Source organism: Myotis lucifugus, unplaced genomic scaffold (genome assembly GCF_000147115.1).
Source record: "Myotis lucifugus unplaced genomic scaffold, Myoluc2.0 scaffold_29, whole genome shotgun sequence".
Taxonomy (NCBI): domain Eukaryota; kingdom Metazoa; phylum Chordata; class Mammalia; order Chiroptera; family Vespertilionidae; genus Myotis; species Myotis lucifugus.
In genome coordinates, this window is record NW_005871077.1 from 6,982,551 (window position 1) to 7,001,927 (window position 19,377).

The following is a 19,377-nucleotide window of genomic DNA, read 5'->3' on the forward strand; positions in this document are numbered from 1 at the left end:
TTTCCTGCTCTGTTATTTTCTCCAATAAAAGACATGTTGTCTGAAACACATGTGCTCCATACCCTCAGATAATCTTTATCTATAGTGACTTGCTCTCCAGATGTTTCAGAAAAGAAATATTTTAGAGACAGTTACTCATAAGCATTCATAAATATGTAAAGTGTACTGATATTTCTATCTGAGGACAATGTAGAAACCTGGTTTTGGTGACAATCATATGAAAAAGAGAGGAGTGAAGGGTAGGTTCAAATTTGAAATAAAAGAGAGAAAAATATTTCAATTAATGCATTGGTTAGTAGAATAGGTCATTATTTTATTAACTAGAGGCCCGATTCATGAAATTTCTGCAAGAGTAGGCCTTCCTTCCCCTGGCTGCTGGCACCTGTTTCCCTCTGGCACCTGGGACCCGGGATTCCCTCCCAGCCATGGCTTCATCTGGAAAGTCGTCTGGAAGGACGTCCAGTCTAATTAGCATATTATGCTTTTATTATTATAGATATAAATTTGATGTTAAATATTGGTTGATGTGTGAAGTGTGCATGACAATATCTTATATGTTAATTGAAGTAACATTCTGCAGAAGTATGTAAGGAAGAGAAAGCATCCTTAAAGTGTTAAAATAGAAAAGTTAAAACAACGCCACAACCATTACTTTAAAAAGTATGTAAAGTACTAGATAGCACTAAAAAATGGCTGTAAAATTAACTTCTATAAAATATATCTACACTTAAATTTTAATGTTATTTAGAAATTAGAAGATCATTTCAATTGAAAAGAAAAGAAAAAAAATAATCCCAATAACTTAAGTCCAGCATCTAACCAATTCTAACAAGGGATAAAATATACTTTTGGAAGTATTAAATTAAAAGCATTTTTTACCTTTAAAATATATTTTTATTAAAGTAATGTAACCAAATGGGAATATATCAAATAATAGTATTTTAGGATGACTAGCAAGTTTGCCCCATTTACTCCTTATCCCCAGTTATATTTCCTGGTTAGTTTCTCTATTAACTTTTTTTTCTTTATTAATTACGGTATTACATATGTGTCCTTATTCCCCTATTGCCCCCACCGCCCCACCCATGCCCTCACCGCCCCCCTGGTGACTGTGTCCATTGGTTAGGCTTATATGCATGCATACAAGTCCTTTGGTTGATCTCTCCCCCTTACCCCCACCCTTCCCTCTGAGGTTTGATGGTCTGATAGATGCTTCTCTGTCTTTGGATCTGTTTTTGTTCATCAGTTTATGTTGTTCATTATATTCCACAAATGAGTGAGATCATGTGATATTTATCTTTCTCTGTCTTATTTCGCTTAGCATAATGCTCTCCAGTTTCATCCATGCTGTTGCAAATGGTAAGAGTTCCTTCATTTTTATAGGGGCATAGTATTCCATTGTGTAGATGTACCACAGTTTTGTAATCCACTCATCTGCTGATGGGCACTTAGGCTATTTCCAAATCTTAGCTATTGTAAATTGTACTGCTATGAACATAGGGGTGCATATATCCTTTCTGATTGGTGTTTCTAGTTTCTTGGGATATATTCCTAAATAAAAACTTTCTCTTTCTTTAATTTTTGTTTTATTAATAATGTTTAAAAGTTAAGCATAACGATTGAGTTTATAAATTAATGAATATTTAAAAATGTATACATCTAGTACAAGTCAATATCTAAAACACAATGTACATTCATTTGACAAAAATTTATTGAACATCCACAGAGCATTAAAGAGAAAAACTTTATTTTTAAAAAATAGTTCATGGGAGAGGATAGGGCTAGACAGATTAACTTCAGTGTCATCAACATGTAGACAGTATTTAAAGCCCATGTGAATTCCCATCCTAAAAATTCTGCAACAATGAGGCATCCGGAAATACATAATGTATTAATTTCTTGGATTTTTTGTCAAGATGGCGAAGTAAAGGAGGTATTCACCTCCTCCCACTCCTATAATCACACCAAAATTACAATTAAGCTACAGAACAACCATCGTTCAGAACTGGCTAAAATCTGGCTGAATGGAAGTCCTACAACTAGGGAATTAAAGAAGAGCCACATGGAGACTGGTGGGGAGTGGGGGGGGGAGCGGGGGAGACAGAGAACAGGCTGGCCCCACACCCACTTTTGGCGGTTTTTAATCAGGAGGGATATCTTGGCTGTGGAGGTTCCCTGAAAAGGAAGGGGTCCCAACTCCTCATCAGCCCCTTCATCAGCCCAGGGTTCCAGTACCAGGAAGGGAAGTCCTTGTATCTTTATACAAAAGGTTAAAGTGTCTTCTTTAAGAAGAAGAAGAAAAAATAAGATAAAAAATAAGAAAAGAACTTATATGCATATATGCATACCCCTTGGAAACAGATAATAGTGTGGTGAAGGCTTGGGGGGAACATTGGGTGCAGGATGGAGAGAGTTAATGGGGGGTAAAAAAGGAAACATCTGTAATACTTTCAGCAATAGATATAAATTTTAAAAATATGAAAAATAAATGGCAATAAATACATATGTATCAATAATTGAATCTAGCCTGGCCACTGTGTTCAGTGGTTGAGTTTCCACCCACGAACCAGGAGGCCACGACTGGATTCCCAGTCAGGGCACATCCCCAGTAGGGCGCGTGCAGGAGGCAGTCAATCAATTATTCTCTCTCTTCATTGATGTTTCTAGCTCTCTCTCCCTTTCCATTCCTCTCTCTGAAATCAATAAAAACATTTTAAAAAATTAAAAAATCAAAATAAATGAGCAAGCAGAACCGAAATAGACTCAGAGATACAGAGAACATTTTTTTAAAATTTACCTTTATTTTTGAAAGTATTACAGATGTTCCCTTTTCCACCCCCACTGACCCCCTCCATTCCACTCCTGTCCCCTCAGCAGGCCTTTCCTGTACTAATGTAAGTTTTTTGTTTAATCTACCACCCCCCCACCAACCCGCCGCCTCCCTTCCCTCTATGTCAGTCTGTTGCATGCTTCACTGTCTCTGGATCTTTTTTGTTCATCCGTTTATTTTGTTCATTAGCTTCTACATATAGTTAAGATCTTGTGATACTTGTCTTTCTCTGACTGGCTTATTTCGCTCCACATAATGCTCTACAGGTCCTCCATGCTGTCTCATAGGGTAAGAGATCCTTCTTTTTTACAGCTGCATTGTATTCCATTGAGTAAATGTACCGCTTTTTTTAATCCATTCATCTACTGATGAACACTTGGGCTGTTTCTAGATCTTAGATATTATAAATAATTCTGCTATGAACATAAGGGTGCATATATTCTTTCTGATTGGTGTTTCTGGCTTCTTAGGATATATTCCTAGAAGTGGGATCACTGGGTCAAATGGCAGTTCCATTTTTAATTTTTTTGAGGAAACTCCACACTGATTTCCATAGTGGCTGAACCAGTCTGCATTCCCACCAGCAGTGTACTAGGATTCCCTTTTCTCCACATCCTCGCCAGCACTTGTTTGTTGATTTGTTGATGGTAGTCATTCTGACAGGTGTGACACAGAATACATTATATATCCGTACCAAAGGTATAATTTCATCTTACAAGAAGATCATGAGTTAATAATAAAATGAAAATCTGAGAGTGAATTTTCCACGTTTCAAAACAGTTTATATATTTTCAGCTGTAAACCTAACAGTGAGTTTAATTAGCTGTATTACATTTCTTTTATAGTGGTCTTGGTTGTTCTGTAAACAAAGTTTTAGTTTTATATCTAAGTCTGCCAACTTTCAGCCTTTTATCTTAGAGACACATGATTAAAAAGAAAAAAAAATAGAATCCTGACTCACATTTAAGAATCACATTTTTCTCATTGTATTGTATTAAAATATTAGTTTCCTAGACTGTTCCATAATCTATTTTATTATTTGTAAATTTGTTATCAAACTGTTACAATATACTTTCCTTTTTCAAATTATAAAGTCAAGATTATTGTATGAAAAAGTAAAGAAATTATTACATATAAAATGTTTATACATTAGCACTGGGACATTTCCCTTAGTACCACTTTAATTAATAAATTATGTAATTTCTTTAAGCATACTATGAAATCACAGCATATTACTTTAAAATTGTGATAAAAATGAATCCCTCAGCTATAATTTTTTTGAAAAAATGAAAAAAGACTAAGTTAAAAAATATACCAACCATTCTAGAATATGAAAAGGAGAAATTATATAGCTATACCCTCATTCACTCTATTTCCCAATATATTCTAGTGCTCTTCTTAATTTATAGTTGCTTAACTCTTCCTGAAAAAAAGGGGTGGGGTCATTGGAAATTTTCAGCTGCACATACTCAAAAAGTCAGTTTCACAGCTGAAATCAGTAACCAACCTATGAAGACAATCATTTAATACCAAGGATACTTGGAAGATATCATTTATATTTATTTTATCTTGTAAAAGCCACTGGTGAATTTCAAATGGGTCACTTTCCAAGAAACAGAATAGCTGAAAAAATACTGAACTAATAGTATGTCCAGGAAGCAAACCCATTCTCAGCAGAGAATCAGTTTCATGAACTGCCTTCTGACTAACCCACACAAATGTTCACATGGGAAACCACCATCTAGCAGGTATGATGCTGAAATAGAAAGTGGTCATGTATGCCCCATGACTTTTTTTTTTCAAATAAAGAAAAACAGCTTGTAAAAAAAGTTGATAGAAAAAAATTGTTTTAGTGGTACTGCTGCATAAAGAGAAGGTTCACTGAAAAAATGCCAAAAAACCACTAAAGACAGTAACAGAAAGATACAGATGAGCCATGTATCATCAGAATAGAACTGATTGCAACATCTCATAACTATATGGCTTTCTTCATAGAGAATACAGCAATGTTTTATTCAGCCAAAGTGTCTCAAAGTAATTTGTTAAAGGGGTTGTATTGTGATGCCTCACAACTGAGATCACTGCCATCTGCCAGATCAGCCACAGACTGAACAGTAAAGGATGATGGGTAAATGTGCACGGGAAAAGCAAACACACAGCAGCAACAAAGGACTGGAACGAAATCCTATTGCTTTTATATAGAGAGAACTTTTAGTAAAAATTAACTATTGATAAGAGTTTCAGGCTATTAAAAAATCATTTTGGTTTTTAGTAAGCCTAATTCTCTCTGCAGTGTAAATGACATTAAAATGTTTTACCATATTTAATAAAATTAGAGATCTTTAGAAAAAATATGCTAATGATAACATAAAAATGTAATTGGTTTTATAATGAAAGGACTTTTCTTAACATCACATTTAAAAACAATGCAGCAAAAGGAAAGTCTTAAAAACCTGCGGTCATATTTAAAAGTAGATGAAGAGACTATCCAGAACCAATTATCTTAGAAGTTTTGAGTAATAATATTTAAAATTGAGATTTTCTTTAAAAAACAAACCAAAAACACACACAAAACGTCACCTACAAATCTGTATTACCGAGGTCTTCATGTGCAACAAAGGCTTTTCTACAATACTTGTCTTACTATTTATTCTTCTAAGATGTGTAGGTTCAGTGATACTGCATGGCTGAGGAAGGGGACTGAATATGGGTCAAATGTAAATTCATGTCATCTACCAGAAGCCATCTATCTTCCCCCAAATCCAGCTCCAGCCTTGGAGTAGTCAACATAGTCATTTAACTCAATGCCCTGCCCTGAATGTTGCCCCTGTTTCTGCATATTTGATCATCACGATTCAATCGCTGCCATTCTCCATTTTTCTTATCTCTTTCTGTAACCTTCCAGTTACTTTTGGTGGACACACATGTGTAAAAGCCACTGTGCTAATCTGTCTTTGACTACTGCCTGGTGTGATAATTCTATCATTTGCCCTAAGGATCCTTGAGAGATACTAGCTGCCCAATGAGCTGAGTTCAAGATTTTGTACAGCAAAATCCCATACTCTGTATTGTGTCCGTCCTGCGTCCTAACCCCTCTGCATGCCTTAGGAGCACACTGTCCACTCAAATCAAAGCAATAGCATGAGCTTTTAACATCATTATTCTCTAGTCCTTTGAGTCCTACTTTTTCTAAACGGCATTAGATCCAATTTTCTCTAGAAAATCTTTTTTAATTCCACATCTTGGTGTGAGCTTTCACTCTCCTCAACCCATCACTCTGATTTCTAATGCAATTATGAACTTACCTTTGTCTTAAAGCTCTAAAAGGTAATTGCTCTAAATTTTATATAAAGAAAAAAAATTTGCCCTAGTTGGTTTGGCTCAGTGGATAGAGCATCAGCCTGTGGACTGAAGGGTTCTGGGTTCAATTCTGGTCAAAGGCACATGCCTGGGTTGTGGGCTTGATCGCCAGTAGGGGCCATGCAGGAGGCAGCCAATCAATGATTCTCTCTCATCATTGGTGTTTCTCTCTCTCTCTCCTTCTCCCTTCCTCTCTGAAATCAATAAAAATATATTTAAATCAATCTAGCCATATATCTTTTTTTTTAATCTTTACCCAAGGCTGGTGCCATTCTGGGGCTCAGACCATCTGGTTTTCCAAATGACCTAATAAATTCATAATCCTTTAAAAAATAAATAAAATTAATCCTCACTCAAGGATTTTTTTTTCTTATTGATTTCCATAGAGTGGGAAAGATGAAGGGAGGGAGGGAGACAGGGAGAGAGAGAGAGAGAGAGAGAGAGAGAGAGAGAGAGAGAGAGAGAGAGAGAGAGAAACATCAATGTGAAATACATTGATTGGTTGCCTCCTGCATGAGCCCTGACAGGGGCTTGGGATCAAACCTACAACTGAGGCATGTGTCCTTAACAGGGAATCAAACCCTTTGGTCCAAGGGCTGATGCTCTAAACACTGAGCAACTGGACAGAGCTAACCTTAAATCTTTGTAGCTTGTTCTATTGTACTTTTGTCCATGTGCATTGAAGGTATAAGCACACATGTTACGGAAAATCAAAGTCTAGAGAATAGTCACCTTGTCCAATGTCTTTGACAAACAAGGAAATGAGGCCCAGGAGGTATGCAGAGGTGCCCAAAGTCACAATGTGAGCTAGAAATTGCACTCGGGTCACCTCACAGCTAGTTTAGATATTTCAGTGGCTCTGAACTTGGATCCTCCTAGAGGAAATAAAATTCTCCGACCTATGAAGTTCACTTTCTGTAAATCCTGAGACATATAATTGAGCACTTATTGAATGCCCTTTTGATTATTTAATTACACTTAACCAGAATTTATTGAATTCTTATTATAGACTTCATCTCACTGATTCCCACAAACACTGTGTGAAGTGGGTACTATCATCCTCCTATTTAAGGGCCACCTCAAGAAGTAGAGGGCAATTTAATAATCTAAAAGGTCTTATAGCAAGAAATCACAAATGTAGATTTCAGACCCAAGACTCTCTTTACCACACCCAGCCACCTCAAAAACCAAAACCTTTAGGAACCAAAACAGTCAGTCACTCTGTTCTTTTTACTGAAAGCAGATGGTTAAAACATCTTGGTTGAAGTAAATGAGATAAATCTTGCACTGCCTGTAGCAATGAGATCCAGGGGACATTGTTCCCGAATGGAATTTATCTATAAAGGCCGGCATCTATATACAACCAATCCTCCCATTGGAAAGAATAGTAAAATCTGTCCACAACGCCATTCCAAGGCATGGCCAATATTCCTAAATGCAATGACACTCTAAAAGTCAAAACTGTCTTTACTGACATATGCAAATACTGCCAGGTAATAGCAGAAACATGTTAAACTGCCAAACCCAATCACAGGATAAGAAAGCAAAAATTCACTGCATGCATTTATCTGTTATAATGATATGCTCATGGTTTCTGGCCATATCTTTTTTTGTTGTTGTTGTTCCTCAGCCTCCATTTCATAAGGGAGACAAAGAAAAAAATAAGTAATGTCTAATATGTTCTTCCCATACAGGATCTTACATATTTTAGTAACATTTTAAGAAATCATGGTCATGATCGAATACTAATGTGCTTAGCAGTACACTGTGGCAATGCTGGGTAAATCAGGGAAGAGCAGGCTGATTATAAAGAGCAGAGAGCTCCCATTTAGATAAAAAAGAAAACCCCAACAAGTTGCTAATCAATAGTATGAGAAGGGAGCCTTAGAAAAAGGTACATGACAACTCACTAGTGCTTTTGCAAAATGGGATGCAGTTCTAAATTGACGGAGTTTAGCAGGGGTTCTCTTTAAACAAAAATTCACAAACCTGAGAATCATTGATTGTGTGCAGTTTTCATCAGTGCTAGTCTGATTAGATTTAATAAACTAAATTTTTGTTGATTGGCATTCAGGGAAAAGGAAGTGATTTTTCTTTTTCTTTAAAAATATATTTTTATTGACTTCAGAGAGAGAAAGGGAGAGGGAGAAAAGGATAGAAGCATCAATGATGAGAGAGAATCATTGATTGGCTGCCTTTTGCATGCCTCACACTGGGGATTGAGCCCACAACCTGGGCATGTGCCCCAACCAGAAACTGAACCATGACCTACCGGTTCACAGGAGGATGCTCAACCACTGAGCAATACCAGCCTGGTGGAAGTGACTTTTTCTAAAGAAAATATTGCTTCTACACAGCCAAGCTAGAACAGCCTTTAGAGGTACAATGTATCCTTTAAAATTTTATTCTAATTGATTTCAGAGAGGAAAAGAGAGGTAAAGAGAGGTAGAAACATCAATGATGCCCCAACCAGGAATCGAACCGTGACCTCCTGGCTCAACCACTAAGCAACACCGACCAGGTGGTACAATGTACTCTTAATGAACATATTCTTCTCAGGACTCCCATTAAATGTCCATATAAGTGCACTTGTCCCTTTGCAGCCTGTCATATCTAAACAAGGGTGCACTAACATGCCTACTCACTCACTCTCCACTTCAGTAGCCCTAGAAGGATACGAAACAATAAAATATTTAAAAATCAAATTTAACTGAACCAGCACATTATCAGTTTTTCTTTACAAGAATCACGATGGAGAGAAACCAAGATGGCGGCATAGGTAAACACCGGAGATTGCTGCCTTGCACAACCACTTCAAAAATACAACTAAAAGACGAAACGGACATCACCCAGAACCACAGGAAGGCTGGCTGAGTGGAAATTCTACAACTAGAAGAAAAGAGAAAAGCATACCGAGACTCAGAGGAGGCGCAGTGCGGAAGTGAAATACTAAGGTGCAGAGGTGCATGCGGAGCGGGCTGGCGGCTGAGGGCGCGGTTGTCGTTTTCAATCAGGAGGGAGTCTCAGGCTCTGAGCTCCAGTTCTGGGCGAGTCTCTGGGGACCCAGACTCGTACGGGAGAAGCGGGACTGTCTGGCAGCGGTCGGAACTCCAGGGCAGCTTTCTCTCCGAGGGGCTTGCAGCAATTACCAGGACATTGAGAAGCAAAGCCTCTGAGGGCAGGACTGAGAGCAGCCATAACTTCTAGCCCCGCCCTGTTGATCCCGTGGGACCCGCCCCGCACAAGCCCTGCAGGGAGGCTTTTGCTGGATAGCCTCAGGCAAAGGCTAGATTAGCACCTCCCTAGAGATCCAGGAGCCAGGAAGCCCAGAGGTCAGAGTGGGACCATCCAGCTTGCAGCTCCATGGAAACATAAAGGACACACTCAGGGGGCAGACTCAGTGAGTACCAAAGCCCCATTGAAGCAAGTCTTGCCCCAGAGGGGTGTCTCCAGCACAGAAGTTCTCCCACTGCAGACACACCTGATTCTCACAGCCAATTGGCCTGGAGGCCAATTCCTCCCAGTGATACCTACAACAATCAAGGCTTAACTACAACAAGACTGTGCACAAAGACCACAAGGGGGTGCACCAAGAGTGTCCTCCTCAGGTAATTGGGGAGGCTGAACCACTGGGCCCTAGAGGACACTTAGCACAGAAAACCACTGTATCAACACAGGGAAGCATAAAAAATGCGGAGACAAAGAAAAAGGACACAAATGACAGAAATGGAGGAAAGCAAACTACTGGATATAGAGTTCAAAACCACACTTTTAAGGTCTTTCAATAATTTTCTAGAAACTGCCGATAAACTTAATGAGATCTACAAGAAATCTAATGAGACCCTCGATGTTGTGATAAAGAACCAACTAGAAATTAAGCATACACTGACTGAAATAAAGAATATTATACAGACTCCCAACAGCAGACTAGAGGATTGCAAGAATCAAGTCAATGATTTGAAATACGAAGAAGCAAAAAACACCCAACCAGAAAAGCAAAATGAAAAAAGAATCCAAAAATACAAAGATAGCGTAAGGAGCCTCTGGGACAGCTTCAAGCGCACCAACATCCGAATTATAGGGGTGCCAGAAGAAGAGAGAGAGCAAAATATTGAAAACCTATTTGAAGAAATAATGACAGAAAACTTCCACTACCTGCTGAAAGAAATAGACTTACAAGTCCAGGAAGTGCAGAGAACCCCAAACAAAAGGAATCCAAAGAGGACCACACCAAGACACATCATAATTAAAATGCCAAGAGCAAAAGACAAAGAGAGAATCTTAAAAGCAGCAAGAGAAAGAAAGTCAGTTACCTACAAGGGAGTACCCATACGAATGTCAGTTGATTTCTCAACAGAAACTTTGCAGGCCAGAAGGGAGCGGCAAGAAATATTCAAAGTGATGAATGCCAAGAATCTACAACCAAGATTACTTTATCCAGCAAAGCTATCATTCAGAATTGAAGGTCAGATAAAGAGCTTCACAGATAAGAAAAAGCTAAAGGAGTTCATCACCACCAAACCAGTATTATATGAAATGCTGAAAGGTATTCTTCAAGAAGAGGAAGAAGAAGAAAAAGGTAAGGATACAAATTTTGAACAACAAATACACATCTATCAACAAGTGAATCTGAAAATCAAGTGAATAATCTGATGAACAGAATGAACTGGTGATTATAATAGAATAAGGGGCATAGAAAGGGAGTGGACTGACTATTCTTGGGGGAGAAAGGGGTGTGGGGGATGCGGGAAGAGACTGGACAAAAATCGTGCACCTATGGATGAGGACAGTGGTGGGGGGGGAGTGAGGGAGGAGGGTGGGGTGGGAACTGGGTGGAGGGGAGTTATGGGGGGAAAAAAGAGGAACAAATGTAATAATATGAACAATAAAGATTTAATAAAAATAAAAAAATTGAAGTTTAAAAAAAAATTTAAAAAAAGAATCACAATAAACTCCAAAGATCTCAAAAACAAAACAAAACACTCACGTGCGCGTGTGTGTGCACACACACATACACACACACACACACACACACAAACAGACCTGTGGGATCTAGGTATAAAGAAAAGAAAAACAAAACCCAAACAAACACAGTAATCCTTCACAACACAAGATAAATACCTAAGTAATTCTAGAAATAACATTTATAATATATACTTAGAACTATTCAAGTAAAATGACAGAAAACTAGTGGAGGTATATCTTACTTATATTGTTATAGTTTTTCAGGCATCAGCTAGTTCACAGATCACATGACATATTTTCTGCACAATTAAATTCCCTCTTTGTAAAAAGGGGTCAATTAGTAATTACTGCTCCATACAAGATTTTTTATAAGGCTTGATATACCTTATTTTTTTCACAAATAATCAAACCACACTAATAACCCTATAAAGCCAAACATACAAATGCAAGTAAATTGCAAATTATATTTTCTGTTTCCCCTCTACACTGACTTTATAATAAATAATATATATTATATGCAAAATTAAATATGTGTCTATACACATTTAAACACGGTTAAAACAACACGTAACTCTGATTTTTCTAAATGTTCAATTTGGCACTGAAATCAGAGACGTCCACTTAAAATGATGCTGAGAGTGCCTTTCACCCAACTCCTCTGGGTCCTTCCTTACTACCAACTCTTGCTCTGCTCATTTTACTACATAATTGTTTCATAATACAATACTACAAATTGCAATTACAGTTGACTCAAGGAATGATTATGAAAAATACTATCACTACTGCCTTTGCTCGAATAACTCTGATAATAATGAGAGACTGATTGAGCTCTTAGCCCAAGTGATGAGAAGGGTCCATTTGAACATTTCTATTAAGCTTCTTTTATTAAACCCTGACTTTGTCAGGTCAGAGGAAAATAATCACACCCTGCATCTGGTTACCATGGTTTTCCTTTTCCTAAAGCATCACAACAATTTAGTAAGCAGTACTGGCAAAGGAAATCTCTGTGTGATATGCTAATGAGACCTAAGTAAAAAAACAATACAACATTTAAAAGGACAGTTGAAAGAAGAAAAAGCAAAAAGGTAGAACAATATTTTACACCACAGCTTCTTTCCTTTTAGGAAAAAGAATCAAGGGTATTTAGTAGCAATGATAATTATTCTAAAAAATTTTTGTTACCAATTCCCTATCTGATAATCAAATTGGCCTCCAGTTTGTAAATGCTTATGAGGTAATTAATACATGCATACATTTGTTTAAAATATATCTTTTTTATTGATTTCAGAGAAGAGGGGAGAGAGGGAGAGGGAGAGAGAGAGAGAGAGAGAGAGAGAGAGAGAGAGAGAGAGAGAGAAAGAAACATCAATGATGAGAGAGAGTCATTGATTGGCTGCCTCCTATATGCCCTCCTCTGGTGACCAAGCCTACAACCCGGCCATGTGCCCTTGCCTGGAATCAAACCTGGGACCCTTCAGTCCACAGGCCGACACTCTATCCACTGAGCCAAACCAGATAGGGCTACATGCATACCTCTTTAGAGTTAGAAATATTTACCCTCAATTAAATACACATTGGGAATCAACATTCTAAGTACCTCTGTGACAACTACTTACAAGCACAGCTGAACACCCTCAAGTATGTTCTCATGCTTCTGTTTACAGAGTAAATGGAAATGATAAAGGCAGGTGGAAAATGGTCATTGATGTGGGAAGGGAGGGGAACAGACTTTTTGTAAAGCTCCTGGAAACTGAAAGATTAAAACTTCCCCAAAGACCTCATTATCTGTAAAGTTAAGGTGTTAGCGCTTTTTTTTTCTGTAGATGACAGGAAACAAGTTTCTGTTGATTCCCATTTCTTGGAGAATGCTCTCTACAGAGTAAATTAAGAGGTGCAGATTTCCATGTTTTATCTTTCAGTTGATTCACATATTGGGCTCTGGGGGCAAGCTGCCTAGAGCTGGAGGCCACGCCTAATACTCTGAATAGGGAAGAGAGCAGATTCCTGCAGAGGCTGCAGACTCCCAGGCCTCCTTGCCAACACCACTGCCTATCTGAGTCACAGCAGCCTCTTGAAGAATGAGGGACTAAAGGGCACACACAGTTGGTTAAATTCTGTGTTCTCGCAGCACACCTGGGTCCTGGTAAATTTGACACAGAGGTGATCGTGTGGCATTAAATATGGCAACCTCTCTTTTCCAGAAGATTCTTTACGCTTCTTTGCTGCAGTTTCACTAGACCAGGATGCACAGCTCTGCAGATTATTTATGACTCAACCGTGGTTAGAAGCCAGCTGGTAACAAGGACCTGAAATATTGGGATGGTTTCAGGGACTGAGTGACAAGGCTTAGAACAAGGAGACCTGCTTAGTATCTCAGCTCCATTCAGCACACTCCTCATGTCAAGGGAAACAAGAAATTCGATAAATGGTAAACCACCATATTCTTCCTTATTTGACTAAATAGTTCAGCAAGCATTCAAATATAGAACTTGTTGATCTGTGTATTGGCCTGGAATTCCTCTCATCCCAACTCATTTCCATCTCCTATGAACTGTCACATCTGCACAGCCTGCTGTGTGGTCTGAGGCTCATGGACATGCTGGCAAAAAGTGGAACTCTGGAAGAGCAGACGTGTTTGTCCAATAAGCTGTCCTGCAACTGGAGCCAATACCACCAATATCAGTTTAAATCCTCAAGTCTCCCCAGTTATGGCTGCTTTTACAAGATATCATTATGTTGTTTTTCCTTGGCTAAAGTTTGAAGCTGTCTGGCTCAAGCTAGTATATATAATCATGGTGTATTAGCAAACCTCACTTCATTGAGGACAGTATGTCTATGTATCTATTTATAGATTTATATCCCAAAAGGTAGAAATAACCCACATATAATCTTTTATCAAAGCATGCAGAATACGTATCTACAAACTAATGAAGAAATAATCTAAGAAAAGAAAGCTCATGTGAAAAGAACTTAAATAAGAAGCTGACAGATGTACAATACTTTAAATTTCAAAAGCTTTTCATACACATTATTTTAGTTCTTAAAATGAAATATGAAGAACATGGAAATGAGAAAACTGAGGCTGTCAGATTAAATGCCAGAGGTGTGGAGCTGGGTTGAGAGGCGAGAACTTCAAAGTCTAAATCCCAAATTCCTTCTATGACAGAACACTGTTCTCCCTCTCAGATTGGCCTCAATCTCTTCACATGCCTCGTAGGTTCTTCATGTTACTTTACATGTTAAGAGTTCATGAATTAGTAAAATCCTTATTTATTACACTGGAATCATATTAAAAATAAATTTTAAAGAAGATCACTATGGAGAAAAACCAAGATGGTGGCATAGGTAAACACCTGAAATTGTTGCGTCGAACAACCACTTCAAAAATACAACTAAAAGACAAAACAGACATCATCCAGAACCACAGGAAGGCTGGCTGAGTGGAAATTCTACAACTAGAAGGAAAGAGAAAAGCACACTGAGACTCAGAGGAGGTGCGGAAGTAAAGTGCAGAGGTACGGAGGCGCACGTGAAAAGGGCTGGCAACTGAGGACACTGTTGTCTTTTTTAATCAGGAGGGAGTCTCAAGCTTCCGACTGCTCTGAACTCCAGTTCCGGGCGAGTCTCTGGGGAACCAGACTCATATGGGGAGAAACTGGATTGTCTGGCAGCAGGCAAAACTCGAGGACGGCTTTCTCTCAGAGGTGCTTGCAGCGATTACCGCGGGACACTGAGACGAGACACTGAGACCCAGGGGTCTCTTAGGACAGGGCTGAGGATCAGCCATAGCTGCTTGCTCCACCCTGTTGATTCCCTGAGCTCTACCCAAGCTGCTAGCAGAGGCTTTTGCATATGAATGGGCTAGTCCTTTGAGATCTAAAATTACCTAACAAACTGCAGCTGGGTCAGAGAGACCCAGAACATCCAAAAGAAGGCCCAAGGCCCCACAAAGCTTGCATTGCTTCACACTTGGGCCTCATCTGGGCACCTTCAAACCCCAAACAAGGGAGAGGAATCTGCAGATCTTTCCGTAGCTCCTGCTGGGTAGCCTCAGGAAGGGGTTAAATTAGCACCTCCTTAGAGATCCAAGAGCCCGTGTACCCAGTGGTCAGAGTGGGACCATCCAGATTACAGCTCCTCAGATCCATAAGGGACACACTCAGGGGGAAGACTCAGTGAGCACCAAAGCCCCACTGAAGCAAGTCTTGCCGCAGAAGGATGTCTCCAGCACACAAGTTCTCCCACTTTAGACACAGCTGATTCTCACAGACAATTGGCCTGGAGGTCAATTCCTCCCAGTGATACCAACAACTATCAAGGCTTAACCACAACAAGACTGTGCACACAGCCCACAAAGGGGTGCACCAAGAGTGTCCACCTCAGGTAATTAGGGAGGCTGAGCCACTGGGCCCTAGAGGACACTTAGCACACAAAGCCATTCTATCAACACAGGGAAACAGCCAAATGCGGAGACAAAGAGATCACAAATGACAGAAATGGAGGAAAGCAAACTACTGGATATAGAGTTCAAAACCACGGTTATAAGGTTTTTCAAGAATTTTCTAGAAACCGCCGATAAATTTAGTGAGACCCTCGAGGATATGAAAAAGGAGCAACTGGAAATTAAGCATACACTGACTGAAATAAAGAATAATATACAGAGATCCAACAGCAGACAAGAGGATCCCAAGAATCAAGTCAAAGATTTGAAATATGAAGAAGCAAAAAATACCCAACTGGAAAAGCAAAAAGAAAAAAGAATCCAGAAATGTGAAGATAGTGTAAGGAGCCTCTGGGACAACTTCAAGCGGACCAACATCCGAATTATAGGGGTGCCAGAAGATGAGAGAGAGCAAGATATTGAAAACCTATTTGAAGAAATAATGACAGAAAACTTCCACTACCTGCTGAAAGAAATAGAGTTACAAGTCCAGGAAGCGCAGAGAACCCCAAACAAAAGGAATCCAAAGAGGACCACACCAAGACACATCATAATTAAAATGCCAAGGGCAAAAGACAAAGAGAGAATATTAAAAGCAGCTCGAGAAAAAAAGACAGTTATCTACAAGGGAGTACCCATACTATTGTCAGCTGATTTCTCAACAGAAACTTTGCAGGCCAGATGGGAGTGGCAAGAAATATTCAAAGTGATGAATACCAAGAACCTACAACCAAGATTACTCTACCCAGCAAAGCTATCATTCAGAATTGAAGGTCAGATAAAGAGCTTCACTGATAAGAAAAAGCTAAAGGAGTTCATCACCACCAAACCAGTATTATATGAAATGCTGAAAGGTATTCTTTAAGAAGAGGAAGAAGGAAAGGTATAGATAAAAATTATGAACAACAAATACATATCTATCAACAAGTGAATTGCCAAAACCGGTTTGGCTCAGTGGATAGAGCGTTGGCCTGCGGACTGAGGGGTCCCAGGTTCGATTCCGGTCAACGGCATGTACCTGGGTTGTGGGCACCTCCCCCGTGGGAGATGTGCAAGAGGCGGCTGATTGATGTTTCTCTCCCATCGATGTTTCTAACTATCTATCTCTCTCCCTTCCTCTCTGTAAAAAATCAATAAAATATATTTTTTTTAAACAAGTGAATGTAAAAATCAAGTGAATAAAAAATCTGATGATCAGACTAAACTGGTGAATATAATAGAATCAGGGGCATAGAAAGGGAGTGGACTGACAATTCTCAGGGGGGAAAGGGGTGTGGGGGGTGCGGGAAGAGACTGGACAAAAATCGTGCACCTATGGATGAGGACAGTGGCAGGGGGTAAGGGCAGAGGATGGGGTGGGAACTGGGTGGAGGGGAGCTATGGGGGGGGAAAAAAGAGGAACAACTATAATAATCTGAACAATAAAGATTTATTTAAAAAAAGGTTCAAAAAAAAAAAAAGAAGATCACTATGGAAGCATCCTAAATGGTGTTAATACTAACCAGACTGTAAAATACTTGAAAGTGTGCTCTGTAATTTTAACTCCTAAGCGCCCATCCAAACGCATGGTGCAGTGTTCCTCCACACAGAATAATGATGGAGATGTGCTGCTGGTGGATGGACCTGAGGACAATTAGGCATAAAACACTGAAAATTGAGATAACTTATGTGAAGATCAACAAAATTACATATCACACGGCAGCTGAGATGGAAAGGGCAGGGTTTCTCAACCTTGGCATCATTGACATTTTGGGACAGATAATCTTGTGTAGTGAGGGGAGAGCGGGGCTCTATAGTACATCATAGAATGTTTAGCAGCATCCCTGATCTGTAGCAACTACATGAGAGTAGTACCCCCCCTCCCCACTGTGACAACTAAATAAATCACCGGAGACTGCCAAAGGCAAAACCCTGATGGGTTGAGTACCACTGGGTTAGCGTTTAAGACAACTAAGTTCAATGAGATATCTTCCTTATTTTCAAAGAAGAAGAAGAACAGAATTCAAAGGACAGTGGGAGGTTTATTGGTCTTTACCCTCAATGCTCCATCTATTACTTTCTAAAAGCTGAAGAAGCAAGACTCTACTAAAATGGATAAAGCTGAATGCAAATGACTAGCTAAGTCTGAGATGACAAGATCTAGCATACTGTAACCTAAGAATATATTTGGGGAATGTAGCCATAAAAACCAGTACATTAAAAAGGCATCAAAGTCAGTACATTAGAACACTGATTAAGATCTTATACTAAAAAATCAGAAAGACATCGGTTATTTGATGTGTAACAACTGTCAATATTAAATACTAATAAAATATCTATAAAATAGTAGTATCAAAGATTAAATATGAGCATGTTTTTAAACATGAAGCACACTGCAGAAATCCTCACTCTAAGAAAAAAAAGATACACTTTTCTAATAAAAATATCTATACAGTCATCCCCTCCCTCCTCCATTTTCAGGTAGCTCCTCTAGGTTCCCTAAGTTGGAAAGATCATGGCCATTTTAAGTGGTAGATATGTTTCAGTACTGGTGGTCTATTCCCCATCTTTTTGGTTAAGCCAAAATGAGCTGGCCAGTAGTGGTTGGTCTTGGCCAGCACAATAGAGTGTGCTATGAAGCAGTTACAATTTCAGAAGCCTGAGGCTACCTGGCTTCAGAAACAGTGAGTTGGAGAGGCAGTTCCCAGGAAAAGGCACTCCACAACAGGTGCTCTTAGTTGCCTTCCTAATATATTAGTACATTCTCCCCCACTTCTTAGAAGTGGAGCCTTGATTTGGTAGAGAGGAAATATGCCTGGTTGAGATAAAACTACTCTTCCAGGTTCCTTTGAAAACAGGAAGAGAAGACAGAGCCAGATTCCTGAATCAAAATCCTAGCTTTGCCCCTTCTAGCTAAGTGATGTACAGTGATGTGAATCACTGTATTCGGACAACTCATCCTCTTTGAGCCTCAATTTCTCTTTGATAAAACATAGCCATCATCATATCACAGGTTTATTTTGAGAACTAAATGAATTATACATTTACCTGGTGTTAGCACATATAGGCTTTCCATAAATATTAACTATTTTATTATCATTGTTATTCTTTACTTCTGGTTCATAAAAATGATGATGGGACTCCTAGGAAAGATCTTTAAAAAGGGGGCCAACTCCACTAGAAGTTGCCATTTCCCCTTTCTGCTTAGAATTCTGTCAAGATGGATAGAACTGTAACCATGAAGTGACAGTGAGGACAGAAATACATGTGAGGATACTTGTATTCATAGTAGTAGTATTCACAATAGCCAAAAGGTAGAAGCAAACTAAGTGTCCATCAATGGATGAGTGGATAAACAAAATATGGCATATACATACAAAGGAATACAATCCAACCTTAAAGAAAAATTCTGATACTTAGTACAACATGGATGAACTTTGAGGACATTATGATAAGTGATATAAGCCAATGACAAAAAAAGATAATTACTGTATAATTCCACTTACATGAAGTTTCTAGAGTACTCACATTCAGAGAGACAGAAGATAGAAGGGGGAATGGGTCTAGTGTTTAAAAGGCACAGTTTCTATTTTGCCAAATGAAAAGAGTTCTGGAGATGAATACACAACAATGTGAATGTACTTAATGCCACTAAACTGAACACTTAAAAATGGCTAAGGTGATGAATGTTATGTAAATTTTACCATGATTTAAAAAAATAAAGGAATACATTTTAAGCATGGTTGAATCAAAAGGAGGCTCTAGGACAGTGATGGCGAACCTTTTGAGCTCGGTGTGTCAG

At 38.9% G+C, this 19,377-nt stretch overlaps 1 protein-coding gene across 23 annotated transcripts in view; it reads right to left on the reverse strand.

The window, feature by feature from the left end:
* The window catches only part of PARD3 (par-3 family cell polarity regulator), a 724,129-nt gene that overhangs the window by 214,321 nt on the left and 490,431 nt on the right, over positions 1 to 19,377 (reverse strand). The window lies entirely within an intron of this gene.